Raw genomic sequence first — 17,418 nt, 5'->3', positions numbered from 1 at the left:
ATGATGATCGCGCATTACACGGCCAGCTTCAGGATGTTCACCGGTATCGTTGGCTTGTCAACAAATGCACGCGCAGAAAGATTTTTGCGACAGTTGTAACAGACAGTACCGTTTTTGTCTGTAGGGGGACCCTGTGAGGTAAAAAACGCAATCCTCCATTGTGTTGCTTTAAGGCCACCGGTCGGTAGTCATTTAACTCGACCGGGCGCCCCACTTTGGGCACCAGTATGAAACATGATGTTTTCCACTGTATTGGGACTTTGCCTGTTCGAAGACTCCTGTTGAAGATCTACTGAAGGGGCTCTGCCAGCTGGGCTGCACAGTCTTTCAGGAGCCTTGGACACACTCCATCTGGGCCCGCAGCTTTCCCTGTACGCAGTCTCCTGAGCTCCCCCCTCACCTTTTTTGCTGTAAAGGACAGTGGTAGTTGGCCATCGGTGGTAGATGTTGTAGCTGTAGCTGCAGTAGTGGGTGAGGGGCTACTTCCAGGAGACAGTGGAGCAGGAGCAGCAGTAGCAGATGACACTGTGGAAGGGTGAACACTGCCCCCTCCATCAAACCTGTTAAAGAACAGGTTGAAGTTGTTGGCTTTGTCCACGTCACCATCCATAACCTGGCTATTCTTCTTTGAATAGCCTGTGATGTTCCTCATTCCCTTCCACACCTCTCTAATGTTGTTCTGCTGCAGCTTACTTACAACCACTTCCTGACTGAGTGGGTTGTAACAGGCAACTTTAATACACAGGGTTTGTATGCAGACTGGAGAGACCAGAGTATGGTCTGAACTGCCAAGAGGTGGTAGGGCAGAGGCACTGTAGGCGTCCTTGGCATTTCCATAAAACAAATCCAGAGTCTTATTCTCCCTGATGGGACAGTCCACATACTGAACAAACCCAGTCAGATGGGAGAGAGTAGTGTTGTTAAAATCCCCCATTATTGCAATGAATGCACTAGGATGCTGGGTCTGAATCCTAGCAACAGTTTCATGGATGACGTCACACGCCACTGCCGTTGCTGCCCACGGCGGAATGTAAACAATAATGGTGACAATGTGTGAAAACCCCTATGGTACATAATAATGTCTAAGACCAACTGCCAACAGTTCAATATCCTGACAGCAGATTTGTCCTTCACCTTGACATGTCCAGGATGACACCATTAATTGTTTTCAAGCAGGATCAATCCCCCTTCTCTATTTTTGCCGCTCGCCTTCGCGTCCCTGTCCGCTTACGCAGTAGAGAAGCCAGGTAGGTTCACACAGGTCAGGCATGTTATCATTCAGCCACGTCTCTGGGACTTTAAAGTCGTTGGCTCCTCACTAGTGCCAGCAGCTTGTCACACTTGTTTGATAGTGAGTTGACATTCCCTATAAGAACCCACAGCAGGAAAGGCTTGTATCTCCACCTCCTAGCCTTTAGCTTAGCTCCTGCTCTGCAGCCTCTGAACGGCTTTCTCAGCTCAGCCGGTATCAGGTATCTAGCTCTGTAAAAAGCAGTGTTGGGAATGTTACTTTAAAAAAGTAATTAGTTATAGTTACTCGTTACTTTCCCCAAAAAGTAACTGCGTTAATAACTGAGTTAATAACTGAGTTACTGCACTATAAAAGTAACTAATTACCTGGAAAAGTAACTATAGTATTACTTTTTTATAAAATACTCAAATATGTCAAATTGTTTGGACACCCCTCCTTAATGGAACTGTATGTAATGAAACTCAACTGTATGTAATGAAACATTGAATATGTTAAATGAATGAAATTGACACTTAATAGAATAAATCATTATTATAAAACATTGTACTGTACACTTATCTACACTAGTTAAAGAACCTCCATTAATTGCGCAACTTGAATGTGAAAAGTCTCATTGACTAACCCTCATCTGTGTGTATGCGGAGAAGGAGAATGAAGGAGGGAGCGGAGCCGTGGAAACATCCAGCAGTTCGACATACTATCATGCATTTGAATAACTTATTAGACGGATATATACAGAGAAGGTGACGTTTAGAGAGCAAGCCCTAATAAGCAACTCCACTTTAGAAACAAGCCCGAAAAAACGTGACCCGCGACTACCAATATTTGTAAGCGATTTTACAAAGAAACAAGCCCACACAGCAACCCTGCTTGCGTGCTTGTGAATAGCCGCCCTACTCTGCCTCTGATTGGTTTATGATGAAATTTTACTCTCCCTAAGCCAATCATCATCACATATGCGGTTGTCTCTCCCTGCCTTCCCCCTCACCTGCCCTCATCACAGAAAAGAAACTTTAGAGCTCCGCTGAGAAGGAGCTTGCTTGGGTGACAGCCACTCCAGTGAACTCAAGTAAAGCCGGGTAATGGCACATTTTATTGTGAGTAACGGTAACGGTGTTATAACGGGGGAGACAGCAACTTTTTTGATTACTCATTACTGAAAAAAGTAGCGCCATTAGTAACGCCGTTTATTTATAATGCTGTTATTCCCATCACTGGTAACAATTTCTTCTCAGAAGATCATGCCTCGTGTACACAACTTTAGTCATCATGCTGGAAAGATTAACAATCATTAGAAAAGAAAAAAACACAATCAAACATGATTCAAAAACAGGAGCTACTCAGACTTGCTGCCACTCTGACCTGTGCATCTTTTAAAAAACAAGAAGTAGATATCCCTGAGAAATATCACCAGGATTGGGGATTGGTCTACTCTGCAGGGAACGACAGCTGGAAAATAAGTTTAGGACATACAGAGGGGAAATTTAGATGCAGGAAATTTTTTTAAAAATATAAATTTGTGTGGTAACACTTCACTTGAAGCTATCTATATAAGGGTGACATGACACTGTCATAACTATGACATGACACTGTCATGAACTTGTCATAAACATAACATACATGTTATAAACGTTTATGAGTGCTGTCATTAAGTGTCATTCGGTTTTTGAAATGACAAGTTGTCTTGATTATGACAACTTCTCATTAATTAAAGTGACATTACCAGAAGGTGTCTTTGTCATGACAAGTTGACATTAAATTTGTCTGGGATGTGCTTATTATGACAACTTGACATTAACCAGGATGACATTACCAGAAGATATCTTTGTCATCACAACCTGACATTAACAAAAAAATGCACCTATTTTTGTGTTTATGACAAGGTGACATACTGATTATTATAATTAGATGTCCAAGGTTACAGACTGATTCTAACACTCGGTCAAATAGATGTCTGGCAGGATACGACACAAAACTGGCTGTCATGACACCATTATGACAGTGTAATGAATACATTCTTTGACCTCAAGTAAAGTGGTACCATTTTGATTTGTCATTAAGGTATCATGATAAATGACAAATCAAAATGGTACCACTTTACTTGAGGTCAAACAATTTGTTCATTACACTGTCATAATGGTGTCATGACCAGTGTTGGGGTAGTTACTCAAAAAAAGTAATGCATTACACATTACAGGTTACTTTATGCTTTACTTTACTTAATTCCTCACTGCTGAAAGTAATTAGTTACACTACTAGTTACATTACTTTTGGATTACTCCATCACATCACCTGAGATGCACCATAACTTCATTGTCAATTAACAATATAAAGTTAATTTGCCCAGATCAGCACAAATCCTTATTCTAATATGGAGGACATACACAAGATCTCTTTTTGCTCTTTAATACAACAAAGCTGACAGCAAAGTTGTAAAAATCAGCTCAAACGACATGTCACAGAAAAATGTGTCAAGAACAAGGCTACTGTACTGGCAGTATGCAAAATGTCTCAAAATAAAATATTGATTAAAACTTTAATTGGAAACTTTTCTCATCATTAAATGTCTATTTCTATTTTGAGGCCATGAGCATCGTCAAACTGAATTTCTTTACAATACAACAACATAACTTAAAAGAGGTCCTTCCAACCATTTAATGCAAACATGAATTTGTTCAAAATAATATCAATAAAAAAAATAAGATACTGGCCTCGGGTGGCTGTGGCTCAGAGGTACAGCGGTTCGATCCCGGGCTCCTCCAGGCTGCATGTCGAAGTATCCTTGAGCAAGATACTGAACTACAAAATGGCTCCCGATGGCTGCTCCATCAGAGTGTGAGTGTGTTAAAACTGAGTAGCAGGTGGCACCTTGTATGGTAGCCTCGGCCACCAGTGTATGAATGTGTGTGTGAATGGGTGAATGTGACTCGTAGTGTAAAAAGCACTTTGAGTGGTCACTAGATGACTAGAAAGGCGCTATACAAATGCAGGTCCATTTGCCTTCATCATCATTTCAGACGATGATGAGACTTCAAAGGAAAACAACATTGCATATGAAATGTAATTTGAACTGTGCATTTACACTGCTACACCCAACTCACTGTAGCTCACCAAACTAGAACTTTACAGCACATTTTTCCATCTTACTGGACATGCTTATCAAAGATGTGGTTATACCTCATGAGGAGGAGTCTCTCAAATTGTTTGTCAGACAACCTGTTCCTCCTCGGAGTCAGCACAAGACTGCCCAGGCTAAAGAGCCTCTCCACCGGTGCACTAGAGGGTGTCGCTGTGTTGAAAGCCTCTCCACCGGTGCACTAGAGGGTGTCGCTGTGTTGAATTTCATACATACAGCAGAGACACTCAAAAGTTCCCCTGTTTCCATGACTAAACCTCGGCAGGTCCGCGGTCCGTGCCAGATCCGTGACTGCTCCGTGCAAGCCTGCCGCCTGAGTTAATGTAATCCCCCGCGATGACGTAGGAAATGCAGCCCTGACTTGTAACGCCCCTAGAGACCTGTGTGAAAACCAGTTGCAATGCTTCATTTGTCCACGGGGAGGAGCAGTGATTATCACCAAAATACTGTAATATCTGCAGATTTGGGAAAGATGGCTTATCAGCTGGTCCATGGCTCCACAGAGCCACTATTTAGCCTAGTAGCATTTTATGACTAGGTCGAATTACAACTACTGTATGCAACCCATATTTTTAAAAATAATATTACCATGTGAAAAGCCAAGAGGACGCTCTCTTTTTATCTTTCAAAACCTACTTGTCCCTGTGTTTCCCGTTAATTAGGCTACCCCAGTGTAATTAAACTCCATCTCATTTAACGTGCTTTGTGTGACTTTTTTTGCCGTGTTATCATGATTCAAACAGGTATTTGGAGAAGATCCAAGAAATAAATAACATCGATCCATACAAGCTACCTGCAGCTGGAGCAGGGACCTAGACGCGTTGCCACCCTGCACCTACATGCAGTTGGTTCACTACTTAGTTTTCGGCATTAGTTACTATACTATGCAGGAATTTAAAAGCCTGAAATCACTGGACAGTCCCACTAAGACATGGCATAATGGTTATGTGTGTTCTGTGCGTAGAAGGCAGCCGTGGACCACACTTTGCCACGATGACACACACACACTCACTCACTCACAAGGTGAAAACAATACCAGGCGTCGCGGTGTGTCACGGCTGGTAAAAATGTTATTTAATAAGTTCACCAGCAATTTGTCTTTGTAGAAAGAGTGTCCCTGGTACTCTGGATAATCCACAGACCTCACTGTCAAGATTTTTTGCCATAGGGACTTCAGCTGAAAGCACTTCCAAGGAAAACTAATAACACTGGGTCACTGTTTCTGAAAAGATGTGTTGCTTTTGAATCTGTTAAATGTTTCCAATGTTGTGAGCATCGCAAATGAAATGCCTTCCAAAATGATCGGCATGGCGAGATAGCCGTGCGTCAGCCAGGACGCGCATCTCTACTGTGTAGCCTCCTGCTCAGACGCAGGCAGCATATATTTCCCTCTCTGCACAGAGATGCATTTATTTATAGTAACCACGTTTTATAGTGAGCAGCATATACATGTCCTCTATAAATCCCGACCAAGTTTGGATGAACGAGTCACACGCAATCTAAATCCCGACCAAGTTTGGATGAACGAGTCACACGCAATCTGACAGGAAAGGAAGGCTGCTCATCAGTCCCGTGCGCCACTGTATGCAGGACGCAGGGATTACATGAGAGGAGCGACAGGATCCACGGTATAATTAACCACAAAACACGTAAATAACTTCATATTACTGGCGTGTAACACTCATTAATGCTTAAGCTGAGTCTTCTACGAAATGAGAATGTCCATTTGAAATAAACTTCTCATGTTTAATGTCCATAAATGAATTAAATTTGTTCAAGGCGTCAAACTGATCTTTGTGCATGATGATCTCAAACACACTTGACTGACTTATATTTTTGTTAGGCTATTTTTTTTCGTTATTGTATAATTATTTTTAGTAAATCTGGCAAGCTTATTCTATTGGAATTTATATTTATTTTTGCATGGCATTTTACACAGCTGCAATGCGCAGCGGATTGGTATTTCCCCAAAATGTAATAAGAAAGACAATAGAGGGTTTTTTTTGCCATTTGCGTGTTTTTATTGAAGGTACAAACACAATTAGGCTACACAACGAAAGCCCAGGTGCTGAAATCCCCGCTGCTGCTGACAGCAGACCGGGGGAGAAAAAAGACACTTCTTTGCTCTGTGCTTTCAGAAAATAACCATCGTCCCTGCAGACAGGGGCAAAAGGATCAATGCGCAGCCTCCTTTCTGATTGCGTCTGTCTCGTTCATTCAAACTTTGTAAACACGGTTGGGATTTGTAGGGGACATATGTATGCTGCTCACTATAAAATATGTNAACATTATTGAAAGTAATAATATTACAGTTCTGGCTACTGTGGTACAATATGTTACACGGTTGGGATTTGTAGGGGACATATGTATGCTGCTCACTATAAAATATGTTTACTATAAATAAATGTATGCTGCTCACTATAAAATATGTTTACTATAAATAAATGCATCTCTGTGCAGAGAGGGCTTAAAATCTTCATGCCTGCAGAACCTTGCTCTGGTTAGACAGCAGCGAGCCAGGAGTGCGCAAGACCACCTTTTTTTTTGTTTGTAAGTTCAACTTATGATGACATGACAATAAAAATATTGATTGGTTCTCTGTTGATTTTTAAGGCTTTACTGTAGGATACTATATAACCTACATCTGTATGGCTGCCCACCGCTAGGGTGTGCGGAGGAATTAATAAAATAAATTCAAAAAGAATCATTAAATAGGCTACAAACACTCGATTTCTCCCAGTCAGAGCCAACATAAAAATTAGTTCAGTGAATTCCTGCTGTATGTTAGTGTGTCGGCTTTTTATCCATAAAAGCCAGGGACACTTGGCTCCAACACACATTCAAGAACTTCTCGTCATGTAAGGATTCAATTAATTAAAACATGCGCACGATTAATTAAAACGTGCGCACGATGTATATTTTTTCCTCTCACGGCCACTGCGGGGCTCCGTAATTTATTACAAAAAGGTCAACAAAACAGGTTTCCAAATTCAAAATAACTTGTAAACAAACGAAATCTTCAGTATTACACCTTTTACCTGTTACTTTTCTTTCAGACATTTTTTGAAGATGTGATATCACTGACTAACTGAAAACCATTATACAATAACGAAAAAAATAATATCCTAACGAAAACAGAAGTCTAATCAAGTAAAAAGTGCATCAGTAAAAGCCCAGTTCTATACTGCTGCCCGCTGCTGACACGCACAGTGTGCGACTGAAATGTCTGCATTGCGCCATATTTCACAATATCCAAACTTCGGAATGGCGGATCCTTTAGAAAAAAGAGGAAGGGCCGACATTTCGAATAATAAAGGCAGGAATTTTCGTAATGGTGGGACTTATGAAAAAAAAAGATGAAGGACCGCCAGTCCGAATAATGGAAGTTAACGTTCGAAGAGGCAAGGTTTCGGGAAGTCAGACAGTTACCCCTGAAAAGAGTCGTTGCTATAGAAACTTCCACGTTTGATAAACTGAATGACTGCAGGCTGTTTGTTTGTGAGAGAGGCGCCATCTCATGGCGATACCCTGCAATTAAACGAGTGGGTGTGTGTAGAATTAAAATAGGGGGGGGGGGGGGGGGGGGNCTGGGAAGGGGAACTTTTGAGTGGCTCCTACTGTACCCAGCTTTCACCCGGGAGACCAGTGTTCGCTTCCTGTATGATTGTAAAGCCAAAGCCTCTTCTTTTTCCTAAACTCAACCACATGCTGTTGTTGCCTAAACCCAGCAACATGTGTGTGTTGGCAAAATGTAGCTAACCATGTGCGTTTGTTGTTGAAGGAACAAAACGTCAATTTGTAGTGTTGTACTGACATAGTGTGTTTATTTTGAAAGAGACTATGTGTAACTGTACATTACCTGTGAAAATGGAAGTATTTTGAAATCAGACAATGCATGTAACAGCCTGAAGTTGATACACCATCCCAGAACGTCAACAGCCAACACACCCAGGGTAACTTACCTATCTCGACATGGAAAGTCCATAAGCAAATATGGATATGTGATGAGGTCGGAGTGAGAATATGTTGCCTAAACCTAACCTATGTAACTTTAGTTTCCTAGACCTAACCTACATAATTTAATGCTAATTGCATAACATGACAATGCCCAGTCATGATTCTGTCTTTTTACCTAACTTATGTAACTTTACATTAAGTAGATAACCCTACAATGTGAGAACTCCACTTGCAGGGTGCTAATTCATTATATGTCATGTGAATTGTTAAGTAAGGGTACGTTGACACATGTACACATGTACATGTCTTCTATCTGTGACTATGTCAGGGTTTTCTCTTTGAGAGAGTCAAAGTAGAATCCTGTGACCCTCTGTGATTTGAATACCAGCTTCTTTGACAAATCTGGTATGGTTACCACATCCATACCGGCTCCCATGGCAATCTGATTGCCGGTTGCTGGTTGTTATTAAAATTTCTTGCTGTGGATGTAGAGATTTACTGACATTGTTATTCTTTTGCTCACAGAGCCAAAATAGAGATACACTGAATGTTGACACAAAACAGAGTCCATTGGAGGACTGGACAGTGCGTAATTGTAGAATTACCATCGGTGGGCTGCAGTAAAGACATAAGCATCAGCTGCTGATGGTACACCCCATGACTTCCTCCATGATCCCCGTCATTACAAACCCCATGTGTCCTTTCATTGGCCCGTAGAGCAGCCTGCCATCACAGGACGAGAGCTCTAGCTGCTACTGGGTGATTTACCTCTGGGTTGGAGGTCTAGTGCTCCATACCATGTTAGGCTAATTGAAAGAGAAACGGCAGGGTGATCTTGCTATAACAACATATTCATGTACTGCTGCCACAGGCCGCCGCTGAGCTGAGAGGCTGCTGCAATAAAGCAAAAATAAAATGGATTGCAGGGGTGGAGGATGGGTGTGGGGCATTCTACTATATGTCTATGGCTCATTGACTCTCAGGGAGTGGGGGAATAAAGAAGAGAGCTGCATTTTCACTGCAACATAGATTAGACCACAGTCTGCCAGCAATTTGTTTGTCCCTTGTTCTTTTCTATTCAGCTCATCCTGCATCATCTGTGGCCCTCTACTTTATGTATGATCTCTCATCCTCTCTTTCCTGCTGGCTATTTATCATTGTTGATGGCCTCTTGAGGATGGAGAGAAGAGGGGTGGAGCCCCGGTGGATTCTCCTCGGAGCAGCAACTATAGGCCTTCTCCATCTTTCTCTTTGTTTTTCTCTGCCGTTGTCTCTGTCAAGACTCCGACTGCTCTCCCAGTGGATCACAGCAAAATTAGGACAATGCAGAAAATGTCTGGAATTCAGTTAAAATAGCATATGAGAAGAATGTGTTTTTCTTTTAAACCACCTCCTACATGATTGCAGCTCCTCCTTGAATACATGTAGTTGCTCTGTTGTTGATATGATTATTCTGATATCAGAAGTCAGAGCGGAGAAATTATTCCACAGTGGTGCTGGATGTCTTAAATAGATTGTGACTGTAGAAAAACATGTCATACTCCACTGCAAAGAGCTGCTAATTCACTTAAAGGAATCTCATTAGCTGCACTGTAATTTTGGTGGTCTGGATGCTTTTTTCAATACCTTTTTTAATATTTTCACAAAAATCACAAGGTCATATTCTAGGTTAAGACCTCTTCTTCCAAAAGTATTAGGTGGAGCAAACATAACATTTTATTTTATGTATATGCAGTTGCTAAAACCATTAGAAACCACAAGTTTGAACAATATACATGCGTGCTCTAAATATATGGCTGAAGGTTTTCAGGATATTAGTTAGACAGGGATTTTAATAAAGAGGTACTGAAGAACTTTTTTTTTTACAATTATTACCATCGCATGTAAGAGTCCTGAAGTGTCCTGAGTTTTGCTTCATGTCACACTACAGCCTAAAGTCAAAGGATGTAGTCAAGAATCATCTCATTGTCACATCAAGCCTGGGCTGCTGCTTTGATTTGATACAAATAAGAAAACAAAGGTCATTGTTATACCGCAACTTTGCAGTATTGGTTCATTCACTTTTCAGTTACAGCAGGCAGCTGTTGCCTGTACCAACTGTACACTACCTGCCTGGCACCAAACAGCTGACAGACACAGTCTGCACAAACACTCTCCAAATGAATGCTGATGTTGTTGTAGGCAACTTAGTCTCATGTAGCCAGACCTATCTCCACAGCACTGTGTCAGCGCTAGAATAAGTTCTGGAATCACCGATGATCTTTTTCGCTATGTGGGAAAAAAAAAATCCCAGGCTTGTTGTTTCCTTAAACCAAACACAAACCTCTTGGACGGCACTAAGCCCAGGATGAAGCGACAGTGTTCTTGCAAAATAGTGTCAGGGGTGTTGTGGTGGAACATTTGCACATGGGGAGGTGTGAACTGTCATTAAAATGGCTCAGCCAAAGAAAACTCCACAAAAAACATTAGCAGTCGTATGTCACTGTGTGATTCAACTTTTAGTAATGGAAAAGACAAACATAATTTGATAACCAGTGCCCTAAAGATAAAGCCTGACTATAATTTAGCTGTGGAGGAGCTCACTGGACCTGTTCAAACCATAGACAATTTGCTGGATGTATGTGGTCCGAGCAGAGCATTACAACAACAATATCACAGAAGCTCATGTGAAGTGGAACGGATTGGTACATTAGTAAAGTCAGTATCTCTGGTGCATGCTGCTGCCAGCGTTAAGAGATGTGGCAAATCAGCTCTGACTGACTGTCTCACAAACTCAAATGTCAGGCATGAGAGTCCTGTGGGACGGAGTCTGGAGTTTTCTGAGGTATGTTCACAAGTTATTTTATTAATTGTAGATCTTTTCAATCAATTCACCGAAAGAACAAAGCAGGCATGCCTTATTGCACAATCTAAATCTTCATCAAAGCTTGCCATTTGCAAGTTTTCAGCATGTGAGTTAGTTCAGAGACTGTTGTTGGTGTTTCTAGTAGGGAAGGGGAATTAGAAATGGTTACACAAAGATAGCACAAGGGAGGGAGAATGCTCGCCACAATCAGTGGCCCAGTGCCAGGTTTATAGCCACAGGCAACTTCTGGTGAGTCAGATAATATGCAACTGCAACATGTTTGCCATATCATCTCCATGAGGTTATAGTGTTGCATTCACAGCTTGTTTCTGCTGCCTCCAAGTGGCCAAAAAACCCAACATTTTTGCAGGTTTAATATATACTGCTTCTAAAAAATATTTGTAACCCAAAGTTGGGAAACGGTCAGTTTATGTTTAAACACATGGAAACACATGTAAAATGTAGAATCAGGCAGTCTTGGAGATTGAAGATTTTGATATTGTCATGTACAACAGGGAAATTGGGATCGCAAGCAAGCTGCAAGCTGAACCCAAAAAGTGAAACTAACACTTAACTACCAAAAACTGCAGTTTCTCTAAAGGCCACTTGAGACTTGATCCAGAAGCCAGTCAACCCTCATAGACCCCTATTTTAAATTCCCAACTTTACAGAAGAAATAAACATGTTTACAGCCTGGCAGGGCTGGGCCTGGACATCTGGGGGCCCTAAGCAGGATACGTTTCGGGGGCCCTACTTTTCTATAAATAGACAGTTAAGGATACACAAAACCAGATACCTAATGCAATTATAAACCATATGCATTAAATGTTTACCTCTATCAACATGATGGGCCATAGTTTACTGCTAACTGAGCACACTCACAGAAACACTTAAAGCTAACTAAATGCACTTGCCTTTTTTACCGTTACTATCTGTCTGAATGCTGCTTAGTGTTGAAAATTTTAAAAGGGCATTAACTCTGCTTGACCACTAGATGGTTCCAAACCTAAAGTATAACATAAAATATCTAATGCCCATCTAACCGAAGAAAAAGAAATGCAACAAAAGATTTAAGTAAGATTTTATATTTATTCTCTAAATTATAATTTGAAGACAAAAATAGAAAATAAAAACAACATTAATAAAAACAAAACTTCAAACTCTAAACTATTCTAACCAGTAACAAATAGATAGCACTAATGTACTGTAATGTAAGAAAAAAAACCCAGTAACATTTAACATTAACATTCTTTTTAAATTTTGGTGTATATTACTTTATATCAGTATCTTAATCGTTATATCTAAAAATCATAAATGAGTTCAAATTGTTGTAAACAAAGACATTATTCATTTCCTGTTGGAAATATAGTCTATGTACCAGGAGCATCTGTTGAGGTGTCCTCTGTGGATGAACCAGGAGTTGGAGTATTGTCATCTCCAGCTGCTATGTGAGAATACAAATAGAACATGCATAACATGCAGAGTAGATAAAAAATGAGCAATTATACCAGGTAACATCCATGAACAAGAAGACAACACAGTGAACTGTAATTTTAAATCATTTTCACTTACCAGTGCGTTTATCCTCCACCAAAATATCTGAATATTGCTCTCCTGAAAAAATTATATATTAATTACTTTATTTATTTCAATAACACCTACTGTAAACAGAAAATAAAGAAAAAAAGTGTAATGTATGTAGGGGTAACTAATATTATTTACCAATACAACTTTAGGTTAGAATGATATTTTAATCCTTTCATATTGATCATATTCTGACCTTCACAATATAGAGCAGGTAGTTTTTGACCCTTTATTATTAGACACTATCAAGAAATATGAACCACAGATATGTTGTGCATCCCGATCAACGCTGCTTTTAATTGAACTATATTGAAAGTGAATGATGTAACAACCTTGCTGAAGGATAGGTTTCACCGTAATCATCTGAAACCCTACACTGTGTGAGTGCATTAGTCAAACAACAAAACAACAAACTGGTCTGTAAATTTCAAACAGACACTACAAAAACACATATTGCGCATACTGACCTAATCACCCATTCTGGTAAGTGACAAACGTTGCTTTACTTGACTTTACCTTGAGCTTGTTTGTTTGACTTTGTTTTTCTTCCTCTTCTCCGCTCCTGAGGGATATGCCCGCTTTGACATCTTCGTAGACAGTACTCTGTATGCTCCATTCAGTGAACGGCACTTGCCTGGTCCGTAGGGTCCCTGCCTTGCTACAGGTCCCGTTGTGTATGTTGACCATTGATGTTGACTCAATAGTCATTGTTGCCAGTTTTTTGGATCAAACAAACATGAAGATCCTCACATGCAGCCCTATGAGCAAGTAGGCTGTAGTTCATTGTAAATAACGGGGTTGCCAGGTCTGCGCAAAGGTGTGAGAGTCAGTCAATTCGGTTTTGTTTGTTTACTGTGCATCCATTTGGGGTCCCCCTAGTGGCTGCGGGGCCCTAAGCAGCCGCTTAATTCACTTATAGGGAGGGCTGGCTCTGCAGCCTGGTACAAAAAACAGTTGTCTGAAGTCTGAAGCTAATTTCAGTTTTCATTACAACTGTACAGAGAGTGATTTTGTATATAATTAGCTCGTTTACATTTTATTGAGGCTAGAAGTTACACATAATTAAGGGCGGAGCTCCTTTGAGTGACAGACTTTCTACAAGACGTCACCACAGTCTGTGAGTCAGATCCACCCTGCACTTCTTAACTGCTCCACCCTCTCATCCAAATATGGTCTCTTCTGGCTCCAACAATCCAATATGGCGATCCAAGTAGACAAACTCGAGGCTTCAAAATGAGAATTCACAAACCAATGGATAATGTCAAGGTGGCTGTATCTATTATTTTATACTGTCTATGATTGCAAGCGGTGCAAAAGGAAAGACCTGGGGCTATCAAAATCATAAAGCTTCATCCTCTGGTGCAATCTGGTCAGCAGGTGTTGAGATATCTTGCTTACGGCTCAAGTATTGAACTTGACAAAGACTGAGTATATGTGGTTTTGATGATGATGTTTAAACCTAAAGGTTGTGCAAACCCCAAATCAGATTGCTGTAAATTTCATTATCTACCCTTAGGTGAAAGAATGTATGGAGACTGTTTATTGCAGGCTGGCATTTGTCTCTGTGACTAAGTGACTTTTTCAGACAGCAATAGCATATGTACCATAAATGAAGCAGGATACACAGAAAAAATGTGGTGTCTTTTTCCCATAAACTCTGTGACAGAGAGTCCAGCTGCTCCGGAGTAAAGCTCGGAAACAGAGCTGCAAGAGGCATTAATCTCTGCAGAGCTTGTCAGCTCCTCACAGTAATGCAAGGCCAATGGTCAGCAGAAATAAATGCTCTGAGGGAGCAAATGAGATTAGAGATGAAGTTTGATCCGAGCGGAGCCATTCCACATCAAAGTATCACAATGTGACCGCAAAATAAATAAATTCAATTTACATCCACTAGCTACAGGGGACTATTAAACATCTCAAATGATTGCTCTTCCCCTGTGATCTACGCTGTGGCCACGAGGCCTGATTAGATACAGTGGAGGCCAACATTTTCTCACAGCAGTTGTAGAAAGCTGGCTTATGGCCAGTCTGGGGCTCATGTGTTGGTTCAGCAGCAGAGGAAACAGTAATACAGTCTACTGAAGTACTCTGCTGAGGTTTTACAATCCTAGCAGCACTGAAATTTCAAATGTAAAAATCGATCAAGTCAAAATAAAAAATTTTTTTTACTGATGACATTTAATCATAAAATGTAAAATGGATCAAAAGTATGTAGAATTCACGGGGATTGGCTGAATTTGTGTTAACTGTTGAGATCGCAATGTTGCAATATCCTGGAGGGATTGAGCGGAGGTGGAAGACAACAAATGCACCAGTTCCTCCTGTAACATTTCATAAATATTTCAGTGGTCAGCTGTTTTAGGAAATTACTGAGCCTTTTTTAAGGTCCAGTGTGTAGGATTTTGGTGAGCTATATTGGCAGAAATGGAATCAATATTCGTAGGTATGTTTTCATTAGTGTACAATCTCCTAAAGCTAAGAATCTGTGTGCTCTAGATAGGACCCTTTGCATTTTTGCGTTGGCTACTGAGTTCTCTTACACCAGGGATCATCAACTGGTGGCCCATGGGCCACATACATCCCGCCAAAGCTTCCCATCCAGCCTGCATGATATTGATATATTCATAGAATTTGAGGAGGAAAACATGGTTTCAGTATTTATGATACCTCACTTTTTTTTTTCTTCTCATATTAAGGCAACCCCAAAAACAATTGAGATGGAAATAATCTTTTGGGAATCATTTACCACCCCCAAATATGTGTGTTTGACTCACAGATACTTAGGATTTTATAAATCCATCTGTTGTCTTATTATTGGTTTATTATAGACCCATAGCCCATTCAGAATACTGGGAAACATCAGAGGTAATTAATTAAAGTAATTAAAAAAAATATTTCATGCAATAGTTCACCTTCCACCTTCCCTCCCCCCTCTATCTGTCATTCTCTCTCTCCCTCTCTCTCTCTCTCTCACATACACATGTGCTGCTGCGCTCAATCCATCTTTGTTCATGTCTCAGTCCATGTCACAGTCCCCGGTCCGGACAGCTGTGCCACTATAATGCATAAAGTTGGCAGATTGTGGGTTGAGACAGGTTTGGATGGTAGTGTAGGGCAGATTGGAGAGGTGAAGCTGAAACCAATCCAGTCTTTTATAATGCAAGGATGTGGACACAGTTGTAGCTGTCATCTAACATTTCTTTTTCTTTTTTGCCCACATTCTCAAAACATTTCCTTTTATTTTCTCACATGCTCTTATTTAACATTTCTTTTATTTTTAATGTATCATTAAAATAGTTTTATTGTATTAAACAAAGAGGCTATAATACAATTATTAAACAAGGACTATTTAGGTAATTTTTTGGAATGTCTGTCCCCCACAGTTTCTGCTGAGAAAAATTCAGGCCCTTGGATTATATTTTTTAGGTGTTTTTAGAGATTCACATCTTTAGTAGAAACCAGTGGATTTGAGGCTGACTCACAGACAGGAAGACTGACACATCGTTGGTTTTGGACTTCTCATAGAATTTGTTAATGAAAACATACAGGTAGAATATTGCCAGCCCTGTAAATCTGAATTTATTTCAATCAGGAGAGACTCATTCTGAGAGAAAATATCATTTATTTACATGTGCACATAAGTATGAGAAATGTAACAAGTCTTTGGTGATTAGACCCCATTGTTATGTCATCTATTCCAGGAGGGTGGTAAAGACATAGTAGTTTCAGGAACCACACACTGACAGTTGCTCTTCTGATCAGTAAAATGAAACATTTTGAATGTTTGTCCTTAGGATGTATAAAGTTCTATCTTATCTTAGTATTATCAGTTCTGTACACACGTTTCCTCCAGTCCACATGCTGATTTAAACACACACTGTATTTTGTTCTTTTACAGTTGAATAAACTTTTACTAAGACACTGAGATCTTCTCTGTACACAGCTGTCTCCCTCTTTTCTAAGTGATGTGACATCTTCTGTTTGCTGACAGTAATTAACCTGTGTTTAAGTTTTTTCGGCACTCTGCTCGGCTGAGCTAACCAGATGAAAACATTCCAAACCCACCTGGTTAACCTTTCTGGTTATGCAACGAAGGATCACCAAGCCTGATTTGTATTACTATGACAGACAGTCAGATGTAATTCATAATGACTTTTACTATTTGCAATCCAGAATGTTTGCTGTTGAAGCCCCTCAAAGCCACAGCTGGTGTCTGTGCCCTGGCTCATATTAACACCCAGGAAAGCTCCATATATTTATTTATTGGTTGTTTGTTTGTTTGTTTGTTTGTTTGTTTGGGAAATGGGAATGTGTAACCCCTGGGATGCTTTCACACATATGACGTGACCAGGTAATATATCCCGGTCGGCAGAGCCTGCTCGGCAGTCACTGGGGGTGACGACATGCCCCCAACTCCTCTCCCCAGCATGGAGTACCGTTCTGAAGGAAGGGAAGCGCAAGCCTCAGAAGCCCCAAAAGTGTAATTGTGTAGGATATCTGAGTCACCAAACAGCTTAATTTCAGCGCTTGCAAATCCTGCCATGAGTACGGTTAGGTTCACCTCAAGGCTTTGGAACCATTGGCGTTTTAGTTTATATGCAAATATTTGCTATTTTTGTATCTGTCTGTCCTTTTCCTGTGTCT

General features: G+C 40.5%; 1 protein-coding gene and 1 long non-coding RNA gene across 2 annotated transcripts in view; one reads left to right on the top strand and one right to left on the bottom strand.

The window, feature by feature from the left end:
* The window catches only part of LOC126397119 (seizure protein 6 homolog), a 475,464-nt gene that overhangs the window by 307,645 nt on the left and 150,401 nt on the right, over positions 1–17,418 (top strand). The window lies entirely within an intron of this gene.
* Positions 12,390–13,394, bottom strand: LOC126397755 (uncharacterized). The gene is made up of 3 exons (XR_007570710.1): positions 13,291–13,394; positions 12,763–12,804; positions 12,390–12,634 (listed from the first exon to the last, which is right to left on the bottom strand). It is a non-coding gene; the product is annotated as an uncharacterized LOC126397755 (long non-coding RNA).

The sequence above is a fragment of the Epinephelus moara genome, chromosome 2, assembly GCF_006386435.1.
Source record: "Epinephelus moara isolate mb chromosome 2, YSFRI_EMoa_1.0, whole genome shotgun sequence".
Taxonomy (NCBI): Eukaryota; Metazoa; Chordata; class Actinopteri; order Perciformes; family Serranidae; genus Epinephelus; species Epinephelus moara.
The sequence above is the reverse complement of the archived record's forward strand: the minus strand, read 5'-3'. Positions and strand labels throughout refer to the sequence as shown.